This window comes from Botryllus schlosseri, chromosome 3 (assembly GCF_051294905.1).
Source record: "Botryllus schlosseri isolate E-star chromosome 3, Bs_hap1, whole genome shotgun sequence".
Taxonomy (NCBI): domain Eukaryota; kingdom Metazoa; phylum Chordata; class Ascidiacea; order Stolidobranchia; family Styelidae; genus Botryllus; species Botryllus schlosseri.
Genome location: NC_137238.1, coordinates 6,786,383 through 6,801,711, shown reverse-complemented (window position 1 = coordinate 6,801,711; position 15,329 = coordinate 6,786,383). Strand labels below are relative to the sequence as shown.

At 41.4% G+C, this 15,329-nt stretch overlaps 1 protein-coding gene and 1 pseudogene across 1 annotated transcript in view; both read left to right on the top strand.

Moving 5' to 3' along the window:
- LOC145436579 (cytochrome P450 3A11-like) overlaps positions 1 to 15,329 on the top strand; it is a 171,369-nt gene that overhangs the window by 91,828 nt on the left and 64,212 nt on the right. The gene's annotated exons all lie outside the window — the stretch shown is intronic.
- LOC145435544 (uncharacterized) lies at positions 1,754 to 4,171 on the top strand (annotated as a pseudogene).

The window sequence follows — 15,329 nt, the reverse complement described above, 5'->3', positions numbered from 1 at the left end:
TTTGTAAATATTTAGTGACTATCTGCTGTGAGCTTGACCCGCTATCGATATACGTAGTCAGCGAATGATGCTTATTCAACCAATCAATGACATTGCTATCGTCTTCTGATGTAAAAAATCGAACGGTCGTACTGGGTCAATTTTGACTTCATATCTTTACTGTATCATTAAAACCAAATTTGTGCGATTAAGGTGCTTGCTACTGCTGCATAACTTGTTGTTTGTGGTATCGGTAGCCAGTATAGAAACCAGTTGTACACTCTGCTCAATATCAATGAATCAATACTCAGACTCCGAACACATTGTCCGGTGTGGCTAGGACCGTTAAGGCGTAAGCTTATATTCCTTGGTAAGTCCTCGACGAAATTGTTGGCATAGCGACGGAAGGTACTGATTTTATGCAATTATTATATCCTTTGATTACCGCAATTGATACATTTAGCGACGTTTAAAACGCCGATATGTACTTCATCATTGTGGCATTATGTGGGCCGAATCTTCGCTAGGTATCGTGTACATAAATATAGGGCATAGGCTATCACTTCATTGAAAGAAAGGGTTGGAATTAACAATATGACGTCACGTGACGTCACGAGGTTCACGTTCGTGTTCACACAGAACCTTTCAAAAAGGTTCGCGTTCACACGAACCTGAACCTTTTAGAGGTTCACACCATCCCTAATTATAACCCGACAGTTTCACGATGTCATGATGCAAACTCTCGTATGATGTCTGTATATATAACTCATTAATTAAAAAATTATGCCCCGCACAAAAACAATTTTATTCAAATATTTGAAACTGTGATTTTTTCCGTGTCAAGCGTGAATAATGCAATCGTAAATTAAATTTCCACGATGTTTGTGGAATACCTGTCTGCAAGGTCCCGTCAAATAAGACCTACTTGGAAATTATACATTGAATATCCCTATTATTTAGGCTTACCATATTCTGGAAATGTAAAAAGAGGACACTTTTTCAGAAATTTCAGACATGCTAAACTGGAGAAGAATTCTCAAATACCGGTAAATTTTTCCCACTTCGTGATCGGTTGACTAAAAAAAAAGGTCATCACTTCCGCTCAGAGCTCAAAATAACGTTTTTCTCTCCACATTGCCAGGTGGATGACTAAAAAAAAGGTCTTCTTTTCGCTCAGAGCTAAAATCACCGCTTTTCCCTCCGAGATACCCGCCGGAGCTTCACTTCTGCGCTAATTTGGGGCATATCACTCGCAATTTCCTCTAAATCTGACCTAAATTTTCAAATAAAGAGGACAAAATCTCAAAAAAGAGGACAAAAGGGCGTCCTCCGAGGACACTTTCAAAAAAGTAAAAAAAGAGGACAAATCCTCTTAAAAGAGGACGTATGGTAAGCCTACTATTATTGATGCTGCGGCCCGCGGCATCATCAAAAACTAGAAAATGGCCCGCGAGCACAATTGAGTTTGAGACCTCTGGGTTAGACCCACCGAGGAAGTTTCTTTAACATTGAGAAAACCAGTGAAATGTTCTTTCACAGAAACATCACCTTCAGTATTCACGTATCTGACAACAAGCGTCATTTGTTCTTCATGACTGCAATCAGGAGTACAGTCAAGAATGACACTGAAGTATGTGCTTCTACGAATACTGGAAGATATTTCATCCAGATTATTCTTACCCACCAGAGAAATGAGCTCATTTTGAATATTTTCCCCCAAATAATGATCGGGTATCTGTCGATTTTTGACTTTGTTAGTATGCTCTAAAAGGACATGATCAAACTTTGCCAGAAGTTCTACAAGGCCCAGAAACTGGCCTTACTGTGGATCCCCAAGCCGTTCATGCCCAGCAGTACCGCGTAAAGCACAATGATGTCTCGCTAAGTACTGGATGATTGCAAACTCTCGTTTAATAATATACCTCCAGTATTCAACAAGTTCACTGTGCGTACTTTGGATATTCTTCTGTAAAACTGTTGGATTTTTGAGAGCTGCACTATTTTCCGAATACAAGTGGAGTGCCTTGAAATGATCTCCAGAAACTTCATGTTCACTTAATATTTTACTAAGATTTTTCCAGTCGCTGCAACCATCATGGACCAGGCTACTTTTACCACTGGAGAATAATTTACAGTGGAAGCAATACACTGAATCGGTCGACTTCGAGTATACTAACCAAGAACGCTTCTGTAGTTTCTGATTTTTCAGCTTCCTCTGAAAATTAGTCAGAGAACTTTCTGCCTTTAGTGACAGGAAACACAACACAACTCAAATCATCTTGAACTGGCTCCCTCAAAACAACTTCATTCTTCTCTGGTGTACTTAGTCTAGATGGCCATACTCCAATATCATATAATTTTCCTACTACTTCTTTGGTAATGGTAATAGAATGAACAGCAGTAGAAGATTGATCTGATACAGATTCAAATCTGGCCGAGACTGAGTAGAGCAGCAGCCTTGAGATTCCATCAGGACAGCACCTGGTTTGTCAGAAGAAGCATTGCTGACTGGTCCTACAGCGGTACCTGTACTACTAAAGCTTGGCTGTTGTGAGATGTTTGCTGAATTAACTACAGTATTTCCAGTAATTTCACAGTTTTTGCTCACAATACCAACAGGCTGACCTCCCACAGAATCACTACACTTTGGCTGCGCTGTGGTAACTGATAATTCCTCGGTACAATGATCTCTTGAGCTCTCTCCTTCGACTACGACAGGGAGTTCCTCATCTACCATTATCATTAATGGAAAAACAGCACCATCCTCAATTTGTTCAGAACATTCCTGAGCTGACATAGATGGCTTGAAATATTTGTGCAGCAGTCCAAAATTTGCATTGTCACTTTCTTTCCGAATCTGAACCAACTTCCTTTTCTGAGATCCCGACTTACATTTAGCATGTACTCGCGGCATTGCAGCAGATAATTAAGAGATATTGATGCTACCAATTACAACTTGATGCTACCAATTACAACATGACATATAAATGAGCATTATGCATTCAGTATGCATTTTCAAAACTGCCATCAAACATTGGATTTATGCTTTCAGAAATACCACGATGGTTTTGTAACAGTCGGTTAAGAAGGGAGGCATATAAGGAGATATTTCTTGTCATGAATGCCACAACAGCTGTTGAGCCGATGTGAAGTATTCCACTTCCATTTGAAAAACTGTCATCTACCAGATGGTTAGTAAGGGGGAAGGTGATGTTTAACATTTTAATGAATTGGCTGGAGCTCAAGGCCTACTTTACTAGTGCTGAATTAGCTGCAAAGAAGATGGATGGAAAGTACAAGGCTCGACTTCTACTAAAGGAAATGCTATCTGATGACATCAATTACTTATATTTTGTGTTTGCAACACCCATTGCGCAAGAATTTGAAAGGGCGGACAGTATTTTTCAGCAAACAAAAACGGATCCACACACCTTGTACCAGTAACTGAATTTACACCAGCAGAGCCTTCACAATAGGCTTTATGACACCAATGTAAGGAAAAGAAACATACATGATGTTAACATCATGTATAACAGAATGTAACCATGTCCAAATAAAGAATGTCAAAGCACTCCAAGATGTAAACAATGTTAAGACAAGGTGTCTATCTATGCTTGAGGAAGCAGATTGTCAAGTTTCTAAGAGACTTCCCCCTGTCAAAGATACTTTCAAGAATTTGTCATTATTGAATCCTATTGTTTTTCTTAACCAAGCATCAAGACCAGCTTTTGCAAAACTGCCACTTTTGCACTTAGCAGGGGATAATATAGGTATGATTGAGGAACCATACAGAAAGGTTATTTTCATTGACTGGAAAGAAGCGGCACCATTCAAGGCACATGGAATTCCACACGACAGTGAAGAATTTCGGGTCGGAGTGCTTTGTCATGATTCATTCATGGAGCTTGCAATGTATGCATGAACATGCCTTGTAACTCCAGTGGGCAATGCTGTTGTGGAAAGAATATCCTCCCTTGTTACATCAGTCAAAACGAAGGCAAGAAACCGCATGCAGCTAAAACTTATGGATGCTATTGTCGGGATAAGAGCAAATCTTATGCTTACAAACAAGTGCTGCAAGCACTTTCAAGCAACACCAAAAATGCTGCAAAATTTCACGGCGGACATTGTTTATGCCAAAGATTCGAGTGGAAACACTGAAGAAGACGAAGATTTGGCATTGTTTTTATAGAATGTGGACTGTGTTTGAATGGTTAAGACATACCCATGTTGTAACACAAGAAGTTTTATTTGACAATATTATATTCAGTTGGAAAAGGCTTGAAATAATTGCAGCTATTCTAGTTGCAACAGATGTAGTGGATTTGGTGCCCTACAACACTATTAGCAACATAAATTAGGAAATCCCTGCGATTGGCAAAAGGTCTATGGGTAATATTGCAACGTTAAAGTCGTTGTAAACGTTATTATGCATCGTTTAACAACGTTATTGACCAATTTGGGTATTTTAAACCAGTTTGGCCCTTTTTTTGAAATAGTTTGGCCCTTTTTCTCAAAAGCTGTCTGGCAACCCTGTCACGAAGTACGAAGTGGAGCGGAAGCCGTTTATATTGAGTGGATTGGCTGTGAAGAATTATACCCAGCGCTTGTGCGTGCACTTGAAAAACCGACGGAGCCTCGGGGTGGATTGCAGTATAGAGGCGGATGGCTGAGGATAACTAGGCAATTGACGTCGATTGCTGAAGCTTCAATAAATGTGTATGCTGGATTGCTGGTCACGTGGTCATGACGCGGAGCATCGGGTCGTAGCTGATAGCCCTGGCGTGGGCCGTATCGAAGTGCAGGGTTGGCTCAGGCACTGATGACAGTGACAAGTTCGTCAGTGTGTGTCGGCGGCGGAGAATCGGGCGTCTCCTTCCGGGAACCGTTATTACTTGGTGGTGGATTCACATTCAACTGAGGGCACCCTGTTTTGTTTCGACGCGACACTCCGTTGTCGATTACTGCCGATATAGCAGGCGTCGAACCCTGTCTGCTTCGCTGAATCTGCTCTTGGCTCGGCAAACCTTGCGTATCAGTCTCATATTCAATATAACACAACGAAGCACTCCTAATGGAACAAGGATTTGGTTGGTTGGAACACGAAGATGCATGATCGAGATTCGCAATAGTGCTCGCTCGTCCCTTGCTCGATGGAATGGAGTCTGATGGAACGGCAACGAGGAAAATATAAAGGCAGACGAATAGGGAAGTAGAACAGTAATAATCAAAAAATCAGGATCAAAATGAGACAATTAGAAAAGCGAGATAGAAATAAAGAAAGGACAGTTGAATTGGAGGACAGTTGAATTGGAAACTGATTAATCTGAAAGCATCAAATAGAGAACAAATAAAACATGCGCAATCGCAAACAGACGGTGGCCAGGGCAAACTGGGGAATGCAGTCGGAACTATGCGACGGACTTTGATGTCGGGGAGTAGTCTGTGAGACCAGGCGTACTCGTGTTATTGCAAGTTGTTTGTGACTTGCGCGTACTGTTCTGGAATTCGGATCTTGGTGATTTCGATTTTGTTCGAGAAAATCTGAATCAAAATAGGCCGGGGTAGTGTGGAACCCCAGGTAAATACTACTTATATCCTAAAGAAATGATGCTGAGACTAAGTAGTATTTATCTCGTTTTCATGCTGGTACAGAATTCTGCGGTATTCCCGACTAGCTGATGCGACGAGATATTTCTCTCTGATAACGGTGTTGACCACCACAAGTAGAAATCGTGTTATTCTGTCATAGGTCAACCCCCACCTACCAACATTTTCAAGAATACTAGCTAAAGTACGACGCATTGACTGATAGATGTAATGCAATCAAATTCCAGAACAATTCAAAATCAACAATAGTAAAATAATATGATCAACAAACAGACTAATTATCAAGAGAATTAATTTATCCTCCCACTGCTGCTTTATATGATCCATTTTATTCCTATAATAATACTGCATGTATATTGGATGCAGTTCAGCTTTACGCATACTCTCTTCTTTCAGTTCATTTTTGGTCGAGGTTTGCTAGCTGGCACTGTAGTATTTTTTTGGTCTATCGTTGTTCCCGTTCGCGAATGTGCGGGACGATCATCTGTAACATAAAAGTATTTCAATAAGCGGTTATTGCAGCCCCCGAACCAATCCAATCACTTGTTTGACTGAGATAACTTGCGGCATTGTGGTCTGAAGTTCGAGGCTCAGCAGTCTGTCCAGCAAGACAACTATCAGACAGTTCCTCAGTTTGATTACATGGACCATCAGACAACAATGGTGCAATAGCCTACCGTATCAAAATGATAACTGAATAATAATAAAGTTGAATAGAAGAATATGAAATTATTCCAGGACTCCTTACATGTACCTCACCTACCGTTAAACCGGTATAATAAAAACAATAACAACGACATGCAGTCTGATCCCTGTCATGCGAGACACGATTAGTTAAAATGACAAAATGTCCAGGTTAGCTTGCGCCGCATTCAGCGGTATATGAGCGACTTAACAATTGAACCGGCACGGGTAGGTGGTTTAAGGATCTGAGGTTTATCGATCGCAGATTTAATAAAAACATATTTTGGTCGCCGGTAAGTCTAGAGCAGTGTTTATTAACCTTTTTCCCTCCAGCGCCCCCTTTCAAAGATTATCGTGCTCCAGCGCCCCCAACCTCATATTGTAATGAATGTAATAAAGACAATGAGTAAGAGGGAGGGCCGTAACAGCACTTCGTCAACCCCCCTAAAAACGATTGCGTTGTGCACCCATAGCGTGATAACCCAAAATCCTGAGGGCTTCGCCCCCAAGAACCCCGTAGCGTGATTTCGATGGTCAGCAAAGTTTGTGTGGCCTGGTCGCCCTAGGTGCCAAAATTTTCTATAATGCATGAATGAAAAGGTGGTAATTACATATATATGTCGCTATAAACTTTTTGTCCTCTCAGCCCACGTAATCAGATTTACCAGTAGCGCTGAGCGAGCTGTTGTATTGGAAAATAAAGGGCACGTAATTAATAATTAAACATATTCGGGCGTGGCCGTATAGGTACAATGAATTCGTTACCAGGGCCGTAACAGCACTTCATCAGCCCCCAAAATAAGTTGGTCTTGGGCTCCCCATAGGGTGATAAACCAAACTTCCGGGTGGCTTCACCCCCAAGACCCCTCGTCGGCTATCCGCTATCTGCTGATACTGGTTATCTATATTGGCAGTTCATTTACTGAGCAAGCTATTCTCGCCTAGACGCGCGAAGTGCGAAAAATTTCACTAATTATTGATTGAATTGGTCAATATGATCGGGAATTGCATATATATTGATATCAATTTTTATCCTCTCTCTGCTCACTGAAACAGATTTACCAATAGAGCTTAGTGATGTGTGATTGAAAAGGTAGGACCCCTCAATAATAAATATGCATCTTCGGGCGTATACCCGTTGGTAGGAACGAAACGACACTTCGTCAGGCCCCCCGAAAAAACTTGGATCTTGGGCTCGCATAGGGTGATAAACCGACCGCCCCCCATCACGTTGTTCGCTTTTGCCACGGAATCAGCTGTTTTGTTTAGCGAGCCAGTCCGAAGGGCGAAAATTGTCGATAATTCATGTTAAAATATGTCAATAAGATCGGGAATTGCATACATATTGCTATAAATTTCTTGGTTGGTTGGTGTGCGCAGACTCGTCAAAACGTAGAGGGAACATTGTGAGGTGTCTTGGAAACTGTAGGGTCCGTAACTAATAATTAAGCATATTCGGGCGGTTGGACCCGTTGGTATGACTTCGTTGCATGATGTTATTTCGTGACCTCCTGTCTGCTATATCAAAAATATAGAATCGCTCAACAGGGATATCGCCCAACAGGGATATCTAGTTCTATATATCCCTGTCGCCCAATCGTACTAAAATAAAAGACGCACACGATTTCAAATTGGTATTTCTTCACTGGCGTATAATTTTTTTCCTGCCAGATGGAATTCGTCTTCTGAGGTTTAGATTGTCAAGACGGGAACATTCAGTGCCAGTCATTTAGGTGCCTATGGACAATTAAACCTATATGTCTTTTGTAGGCTATATATAACGAAGTTTTCGCTGTTAATTCGCTCTGAATACTCATTACGGACATGTCCTACTACCATATCATCTACTGCGAAGCCATTCTTCTCCAGCGTCCCCCATATCGCCCCCCTGAGTCCAGAGCCCAGCGCCCCCATATCGCCCCCTGAGCGTTTCCGCCCCCTTCCAAATCGCCCCCTGAGAGTTTCCACCCACTTCCAAATCGCCAGCGCCCCTTGGGGGGGGGGGGCGCTGGAGGCAAGGTTAAGAACCACTGGTCTACAGCATGGATGTAAAACATACGGCCCGGCCCGGCCCGCCCGGTGATTTCATCGACACAATTCGACAATGACTCCGCGCTTCCTAAAAGGAGATGGTTTTGCGGCAAGTACCGTGTCTAGCTAACCCCAGGTTTGCTTGATTATGGTATTCGTGGTGTTTGTCGACTGCTATGGTCGTTCATTTACACCAGGACAATAGTCATCATTTTTATACCGTAACTGCCGCCTTATAGAACTGCCCACTTCTAGGCCTTTTCAATACACCGATAGCACGGATGAGGCGAGGGGGAACCTAGATAAACCTCCAACACATAGGCAGGAATTCTAGAGTCGTGCTCGAACCCGCAACCCATTGGTGTCGCAGCTGTGGGAGAATTTTCGCAGGTAAACATGATCCAGTTCACGTAGCAAGCGTTCACAGGAAAAAAATTCGAGATGCGAAACTCAATCCCCCAAGGGTTGGTCGATGAAGAATGCGACCTTCGGAATACGCATTTATCCCTTTAATTAGTTTATACGGAAAGCATTTGAAATTTGTCTTCCACAACACCACGTCCAGGACAAATTCCTTTAGGAAGTTGATCCTGTGATCCTCCATACTGCGTTTAGGATTCTTGACTCCGCAGTTTATCACTTCGAACAACGATAAGACAATATAAGAGTTGGGCTTATATAAAATTGGAGAAAAACCTATTGCCCCTGTTGATATGGGAAATCCGCAAGATAAGAAATGATAAAATCATGATAAAGTAAAAGTAGCCACAAAGGCTATTGGGATATTGCGGTACGTTGACCATAACGCCATGTCAATTGCCAACCTATTTGTTTCGTTTAACCGTTCATGTTTAAAGATGAGCAGACATTGGGCTGTCTACAACGTTGGGCCAATAAAGGAGACTACAAGCTGTAAAATATCAAATGATAAGTTAACCGACAGTGCAAAATCTACGATACAAAGGAAAAGGAGGGGTCAAAACATTTTGATTTTATAAACATTTTTGACAATTTTTTGACCTAACGCTTCAATTCTGACAAAATATTGCCTTATTTTGACACGTCAAAAAAACCGCCCTAGTAATAACAAATTCTATTAAACTAGGCATTAACAGACGTGGTTGATGGGATGCATGGAATTGTTTTTTCACAAATAGTAAAGAAAAAACTTCAAAAAATTCAATACCAACCCAACTAACTCCCTTCGTTCGAAAAAAAACAGAATCTACTCGCGTACCACCTGGAAGATCTTCGCGTACCACTAGTGGTACGCGTACCACAGGTTGGGAACCACTGACGTGCCGGAATTCCAACCTGGCAGGTTTTGTCATATCTTCCCAAATGTCATGTCAAACAATGTCAAAACATATTTGGGTCGAGTTACCTTTGTCGCCACCGCGTGTTCAATATGAAGTGGAACAGCCCCATTGGTTCTGTGGTAACTAACGGGTCAGTTCAGTGGCTATAATTCCGGTGGATGTGTGGGAGGGATGATTGGAATCAAAAGGGATATAAGTGTAGTAAAGGGAGGTGTGTTTGAAGAAGGTATTGTAACCGATAAATCCCTTGGTGAAGGTCCTATGGTCGAAACGAAGGGTGAGGTCAAGGAAAGGGTTGTAATTGAAGGTGATCATGAAATGACTGGGGTAAATTTGGGAGATATAATGGGTGAAGTAGGGGAGGTGTGATGAATGGAGGTTGTAAATAATGAGTCCGTCGTCTAGTTACCTACGGAAAAATTGGACGGGCCAGGTCGTGGTGATTTGGGATATCAAATTTTCTTCAAATATGGCGAGGGTGAGGTCTGCGGATTGGGCGAAGTAATAACTACCCATATCTAATCCATCTTTATGAATAAACAGATTATAAGCAGAGGAGAAATAGCAGAGTTTTTGACAGAAAAGAAAGAGATCGACAGCAAGGTTAAAGATTGGGTCCGGGATGGTGAGGGTGTTTTTTAGTTGATTCAAGGCATACATGGCGTCCTCATTTCTTATGTTGGTATATAAAGATTCAAAATCAAAGGTAATAATTTGGATGTTGAAAAGTGCACTGATAAAAATAGTATTACCGAGAGCGGTCGCGATGTTATGGCTGTTTTTTGTTAGTGTGGGTGCAATGCCTATGCTCTCGAGGTGTTCGATGTAGTTGTTGTTCTTCCACTCTGTCAGGATATTGCCTAAAAGTTTACTGGGTTCTACTGTGACCCAAGAAGGAGCCGAAATGGTAGGTCTGCCTGCAAGTTTTGGTTCATGATTAGCGTTGAAAGGTCCTAGTCCTAGTTTGTGCGGTTTTGGAAGTAAGTTTAATAAAGGGATGTGGGAGTTTTCTTTAGGTCTAAGTTCTAAAGAAGGGACGTTTAATGGCCTCAGGGTTTTTGCATGCTTCTCAGTGATTGATAGTATTCCTATCACAGATGACCAGGCCGTGTTATTTTTGGCATTTCAGGAGCCAGATGCCAAAACTGCCAAAAATAAAAATTTGAAAATGCCAAAAATAAGCAATTTTTGGCATATGCCAAAAATAACACGGCCTGCCAAATAGTGTTAGTTCGTTCATGGTGTTGTGTTAACAGGACCGCGTTACAAGCGAGAAGAGCGTTTGTGACAGGCATGTTTCTTAATCTGGGTCCAGCCCACCCATTAGAGGTGAAAGCATGGTGTCCTAAATGGTGTGGGCACAGCGAGATTGAACGGCTGACTGCATTTGAATTACTTCATACTTTCCATTTGTCCAAATGCAATTTTACGACCATTTTTGACCGGCTTGTCGAGCGCTAAATTTGATAAAACGGGTATCAATGAGAAGCTACCGCAGTACTGATTATTAAAATATAAATTATATTCTGCTCATGGAACTGGAACCCCCAAAATCAACCACGATTTTTGCATTGTGATCGAGTTGAACATTGTGACGCAACAAACTGTCTGGCTATTTCTGAGCTGCATAGTCTCGTTTTGCCAGACAGTCTTGTTGCGTCAATGTTCTTAAACAAGCTAACCTTCCCAGGACTCTTCCATGCGAGTTGGTAATATTAAAGCCACCTGAAGTGACAAAAGTCCTCCGAAAATATATCGGTAGACTGAAGGAGAAATGATAGTCGGGCTACTAAATAGAATGTGTTGAGACAACACAGGAAACTCCTGGAAAAGGATCGGGAAGAAAATTCTTTCCGCGATGAGATCGATGGCACTGGCGAAGTAATCTCTTTTCATAATGCATGGAAGCCGGTTCGGCCCTCCAAAGATTTTTAAGCTCTGAAAACCTTTTGTGGATGACTGGCAACATTATTTCCCTCAACGGCTACTGTTGAAGCCGATATTTCCCAGATTCGCTGGGCGAGTAAAGAATTTAGGAGAAACTTAGCTGACCTGAGTTTGGAAGCACTGTTACAGTGCAAACGATTTAAGTCTATTCAACAGCTGTAACAATCAGCTGTTGAGCGTGTTTGTTAGGCTTTTCTTTCTTTTTTTTTTTGCTTATTGGCACCGATTCCGATGGATACTCCACATTTTGTGGTTTCGTTTGATATTATTAACCTATGAAATCGTTAGGTTTTTTCTTCTTATTGTTGTTTGCTGGCACTGATTATACGTGGATGCTGCACATTTTGTGGTGTCTTTTGACAAACTAGCCCAAATAAAGCGTTTTTGTGACTAATTCGAGGCTGAAACTATCTATTTAGAGGACGATGCCAAAACTGCCAAAAATAAAAATCGAAAAATGCCAAAAATAAGTTATTTTTGGCAGTTTTGGCATATGCCAAAAATAACACGGCCTGCAGATGACCCTATCTAATATAGTTTCCAAATTTAGGTTAATGGGTGAGTAAATGATTTTTCCAAGTTGCCTAATAGATTTGTTAATCTACCAATTGGTCCAACCCAAATTTTCATTTTCATCTGAAATGGTAATAATTAAGCATTTCCTATTTGTGATCTCTCTAATATGGTTTAGTTGATAATTGGAAAATGTGGGTTTAATTTAGATTCCCTAAAGTTATCCAAGGTATTTAGTATGACATCCCTAACACGACTTGAGCATACTGCGAATGTGCTTTTGATATGACCGAATTGATTTTTTTGAAAGTGGAAACGGAGTGGGTTTCAGGGAGGGTTTGAGTTTTTTATTATGGTCTCTATGGGGGTTAGTTTTTAAAAGTAAGCTAAGTACGGAATGGGTGACTTCGTTTTTTAATTTACTGGGGATATAAATTGTTGGGTGGGTATAAGGGAGGGGCCTAAACCTAAAATATCTGACAGAGTGGAATCCAGAGTATGTGTTGTGAAATGGGGTTTCAGGCTTATCAAATTCGTCTGTAGTATTTTTATTATTTAAATTATGTTGTGTGGTGATGAGGGAGGTCATGTATGTCTTGGTAACATAGGTTGATAATTTTAGTAATGATGTTGGTTAATTTGGGATTCTTCTATTTAATTTTTTTATGGTGTCAAGGTTTCCACGAGCCGAATTCAGATTATTAGTAAGGGTTGTAATGGAATGAAAATGGGAGAGATCGGTGGTTTCGAAGTGATGTTGGAACTAGAAATGGCTAGAAGTAGCGAGAGGGATTGAAGTGGGTGGGTATGTATGGGGTGGAGTAGTTTTTTGAAGGTTTTCTTATCGAATTTCGTGGATTCGGAAGGAAGAAGATGGAAAAGTTCGAGGTTGTCATTGCTCCAGTGGTTAGTAAGTGTAGATGTGGGGAGGGTCTGGGATTGATCGGTTTGGTTGACCAGTGAGAAGGGGTAGTTTCGGTATTGCAATTGTGGGTAAGGGTGTTGGTGGTGCTATGACGTAGGGTTTTGGATGAGTGCAAGCTCCAGAAGTGAAGATTTTGCAGGGCTAGGGTTAGGGTTGGGGCATCGGTGCAATTGCCAAATGTATAATTCTGAATGTACGAGTCCGTAAGTTTCAGCGTATCGGAAGTTGCTTGGATCAAGAATTGGTCGGCGAAGAAGTCTTCTTCTTTTTATCTTCTTCGAGCATTCTTCTTTGTCGTTTTTTTCAATGAATTCTCTAACGTTGTTCCAATTGTTGATAATTTCGTTGCAAGCGTGGTAGAGGAAAACTACTTGAGTACTTCGAAAAAGTAGACGTACTTTGTTGCTGACCACGTCTGGCTAGGTGTGCGTATAAATTCGTTCGCCCGTCGACACAGAGCCTCACAGAATCTGGTAATGAGAAGTTGGCGATAATATTGTGCACGCGACTCGCAACCTAATTTGCATATAAATAAAAGTGAGGCTGCTGCTTGCTGTTGCAACTTTTGACCACACTAAACAAAACTGATATAACCGTACCGATGCAGGCATCTGTGAACCGAAGTCTTGTGTATTCCAAAGACACTGCCAACGACTCTGTATTCGGCTGCATTCGATCATTTATAGAGTGCCACTGCCACACGCTTTTCCACACTTATCGGCTCTCTGACACAATTTTTATCTGAATAAAATATTGACCTAGTTTCTTATTGCTGCGTTTGTTGAACTAATATTTCTGCAGAAAACACCTGGTCTTAAATCATGTCGCAGCATGTCCACCAAATAATCAAACGTTGATTTTCTGATCCTGAAGTGGTATACCCAGTCGCTGTCATTGAAATTCACGACGATCGTGTCCCACCAATCGCTGGATATGTGTTTGTGTAGTGTATACACATCTGAATCGCTGCCTCATAATGCCGCGCATTGACAAGAGGCGTTCATATACCTTCTGAGCATCCAGAATCTTCTGGGATGGGTGGACTGACAACCATCAAGCGTGTGAAACATGGCCATCATCATCTCATGGGACTGCTGCCATGTGCGCAGAACTGAGATACGATGGAACTCCGTCGACGCAACAGCAAAATTTTTTAGCGCAGCAAATTTAATAAATTATTTACCAAACTCAAAAACAACAATAGTCGAGAATGTCATCCAGAAACAGGCATTTCGATTTCGCAATTCACCAGCCCCAACTTTCACTAAAACGTACACTAGGGTTGTTCAGAATTGACCGACTTTCAAAAAGTATAGGTTTTCAGTCCGTTCCCCATGCCTTATACCTTAAAAACAAATTCTGGCTACTTTTTTTGTAATTCATCCCCTGCATCCGTGTGCATGTTGCCGTTTTTTTCATGCACAAAAAAATTCTTCGGAATTAGGGGATTCACCCGTTGTGAGTGACTCGACACTGTCGACAGGTATCGCATGTGTTCTCATTGACGTGAAGCGTATGTTCTAGCATTGATGACGCGCTAGGTACGGCAGTGAAATGGGGGATCATTGATTAGTCAGATGTTTTGCTTCTTTGTTGTCGAAGAACTGTGTTTACGATTGAGGTGCAGGACTTACCAGGTGGCTTTTTAACTCCTGCTGTTAGCGAGTCTATCGCAGGATCAGTGATTATAGTATTGTAGCAGCATCACAGTATTCGATCTAATAGACCTGAAACTCTTTCCTGTCTACTGGGATAGAAAATAAGCTTGTTAATGTCTTTTCCAGTGACTGTGGAAAACATGTGGAAAACCGCCAATCGGTTGCTCTGAATTTTATGCTATTTCCTAAGATAGCAATATACTGCTAGGAGTATTTCCAATTTAGGAATAGTTATTTTCCAGAATCGATAACTGGATCTAATCCGCCTATTCTTGTGCAAGTTGTGCAGCATGTGTTTGACCTAAGAGAACTGAAGTGTTTCCAACTATTCTTTGTTGCTTGACTGAGTTGATGTATATTTATATTTCTAGGATTAGCTCTAGTGCGAAATGTCTGTATAAAAATTGTCATCTAGTGCAATAGTATCAAAGGAAACTAGAAGATCACGGTCGCAGACACAACATTTCCTAGTTGGGCCATCTGAGGAAACATTGCGGGATCGAAGCTGCCTACTTTTAGGAAAGTTATGCACCTAAGAGAGCATTCATATGCGAAAAATAAACCAGTAAAGTTACACATCCATGACGTAGGAGATGAAGTAATAGGTTTTTGGTTCCTATGGCTGCCACAAAGACCTTTGTAAACGTTTGAAAGCCGTGTCAA